General features: G+C 31.0%; 1 pseudogene; it reads left to right on the forward strand.

Annotated features, from left to right (window-relative positions):
* Window positions 1–435: 435 nt before the first annotated feature.
* On the forward strand, window positions 436–1,256 carry LOC149252099 (cytochrome P450 750A1 pseudogene; annotated as a pseudogene).
* Window positions 1,257–3,327: the final 2,071 nt, after the last annotated feature.

A 3,327-nucleotide genomic window follows, 5' to 3' on the forward strand; every position in this document is an offset into this window, starting at 1 on the left:
ATTCTTTTTATAGCGTGAAGTTTTTGAAGTTTTTGAACTCTCTGTAAAGCATCCTTGTTGTAATCCCTCTATTAGAGGAAGTATCGTTAATGAATACAAAGTCCCTTTTGTTGTGTGTTGTTGAAATTCTGTTTTCATAAAAAAAAAAATTGTTACACTGCGTTAAAAACAGAGCGTTGCTGAAACACCGTATTCCACAAACGATTTTTATTTCCGCTGTGTTAGAACAGAGTATTGTTCTGTTTTGTTTGGAATTATCAGAAATTCCCAACGGATTTGCAAGGTATCAATCAACGGCTGAAGAAGCTCCGTAAGACATTCGATGGATTTGTCGAGAGAATGATAGACGAGCATATTAATCTCAATCATTTCAATGGCCAGAAAGACGCAGACACATAGCCTTGCGTTCAAGACTTCGTGGACGTGTTGCTCCACATGGCTGAGATGGAAACCAATATCACACGGGAAACCATCAAGGCCCTTGTGCTTGTATATATCTTGGGATTCTTGAACTTCAGTCAAAACTCAATTTTGCATTTTGCGTTAATTATATTGTTTATCATCCTAATTGTTGAACTTCAGTCAATCATCATTTTGCATTAATTGAATTTGTATGTTTATGTGTGTAGGACATGTTCGGGGCTGGCCAGGAGACGACATCCACTACGTTTGAATGGGCAATTAGTGAGCTGCTCAGACATCCCCATGTAATGGAGAGATTGCAGGAAGAAATCGAAACGGTCGTTGGCAAACATGGTAAAGTAAAGGAGTCAGATTTGGCAAGCATGAAATACCTCCACTGTGTGGTGAAAGAGACTCTCCGATTATACCCACCTGCACCGCTATCTATGCCTCACGAATCTGTAGAGGCTGTGACGGTAGGAGGATACTACATACCGAAGAAAACAACGGTCATGGTAAATGTGTGGGCTATTGGAAGGGATCCCAATGTGTGGGGCGCAGATGCTTCAGTATTCAAGCCAGAAAGATTCATGGAATACGAACATATCAATTTAACAGATCAATCAGACTTCAATATGATACCATTTGGGGCAGGAAGGAGAGGATGCCTAGGGGCTTCCATGGCTATTTCGACTAATGAATTTGGATTGGCTCAGTTGGTGCACACTTTCGATTGGAGAGTTGAAGGCGGTCCATCTCCGCTGGATATGCGGGAAGCATCCAGAATGACAATAGCAAGACAAGTTCTGTTGTGTGCTTATCCAACGTTGAGGAGGGCCAGCTTTCCACCATAAACAGAACCGTAGGAGACAAAGGCATTGTTTCTCTTTGTCTGCAATAATTTTTTGCCCATGATTTTAGTTGTCTACTTGATTTGGTACAGGTAATTATGTCTTGGTTTGAATAAATGCCATCTTTTCTCCATGGCTGATCGAATTTTGTATTTGTCCCTATTATTTCGAAGAATACTTTAGAATATACAATTCGACCGTCGTTTTACGGTGGTATGAAGGTGTAAGGCACATGCTAATTTATTTATATATATAATAATGATAATGCTAATAAGTATAGATGATGTTTTATTAATTCTGGATTATTTAAATTTTAAAATAAAATAAAAAATTACTCTTTAATATAAATATTATATCAATATATGTTTTATATTATATAAAATAATATTTTATATTTTAAATATGTAATTTTTTTATTAAAAAACATTTCCATTGTTCCATAGTATTATAGAAAAAATAAATTTACTTTAAAATTTTGGATATAAGTTATAAACTTTAAATAAGCAATCGACCTTTATTCATACCTAATAATAACATAGGTTTTTTTATTATATTTATTAAATAATTATAAATAGTTTTTTATTAATTTTCTTATATTTCCATTTTAAATAAAAAATTAAATTTTTTTCAGACTAAATATTTATAAAAATTTGATTTTCAGAATTATTTAGAATTTCAAATTTTAAGTATTACTTATATATAAAATGATATTTTATATTTTAAAATTAATATATATATATATATATATATATATATATATATATATATATATATATATATATATATATAAACATTTCTTGCATTCTCTAGTATTATAGAATAAATAAATTTACTTCTCAATTTGGGTACAAGCTATAACATAATAAATCAACTTTCCATCAAAATATTTTACGACCAGAAGTGTACTTAAACATCATAACAAATTCTATTTGCGTTAAGCCCAAAGGTGAAGCCAAAATCTATATTTCTACGAACAAGCCTCACTATAACAACCACCGAACCACGGCTTTGACACTTAAAATTAAAATGCCAAACACCACAACAATTAGCCTCTGTTTAACAAATATCACAATTGTTTTTCACTTATGCATGACCTCAACATAGTTACAAATTCTAGCACACCATGTGATTGCGAGAATAGGGATATCTGAGTTGAAGGTTTATCGAATTCGTTTTCTCTATAAACACAACGCCACGACGGTTTGACAGACACAACCATAGCTATGGCCAAACTAGAAAGTCAATACTGCTCAAAGGCAATTGGCATCTTCTACGAGTAATTCAAACATAGGTAAGGGAAAGTAACTTAAACATAGAATGCAAAAGGGAAAGTAACTTAAACATAGAATGCAAAAGGGAAAGTAAGCTATAATAGTAGTCTTTAAGCGTTTAAAACTAGATGAAGAAATTGCAGAGAAAGGAAAATGCTCATCTCTTCTAAATATTTTATTTAATTATTATTTATGGTTAGTTTTAACTTCACAAAAGGTCTATTTTATTTAAAAAAAGTTTGAAGGGAAAGTAACAAACATAGAATGGAAAAGGGAAAGTAAGCTATAATAGTAGTCTTTAAGCGTTTTAAGCTAGATGAAGAAATTGAAGAGAAAGGAAAATCTCATCTTTTTTCATTATTAATTATTATTTTTGGTTAGTTTTAATTTCACAAAAGGTTTATTTTATTTAGAAAACGTTTCAAGTTAATTTTTAAGGATTCAAATATTATGTTTATGTATAGTATTATAAGTAGCTATTTTGGTTTGAAAAGTGATACATATAGAGTGTGTCTAAATATTCAATAAATAAAACATGTAATTTACTATTAAAAATGGTAACTTTTTGGAGAATGTTACACATTTAATCATATACATGTCAAAAATGGATTGATGTTTAACTAAATGAGTGAATATATTTTTCAAAAAATGCTTAGATTATAGTCAATTGGTGAAATTTTCTCCTAAAACTTTCCTTAAGGAAAGTCTAAAAAACATGTATACAAAAACTTGTTTAATTTTTACTACGAAATACTCATTGTAGCAGAGGACAAAGTACACCTTTAAGTTGAAAGAAGAAAAAT

Source organism: Pinus tabuliformis, chromosome 7, assembly GCF_031772625.1.
Source record: "Pinus tabuliformis cultivar Carrire ecotype Pingquan chromosome 7, CPIR1, whole genome shotgun sequence".
Classification (NCBI taxonomy): domain Eukaryota; kingdom Viridiplantae; phylum Streptophyta; class Pinopsida; order Pinales; family Pinaceae; genus Pinus; species Pinus tabuliformis.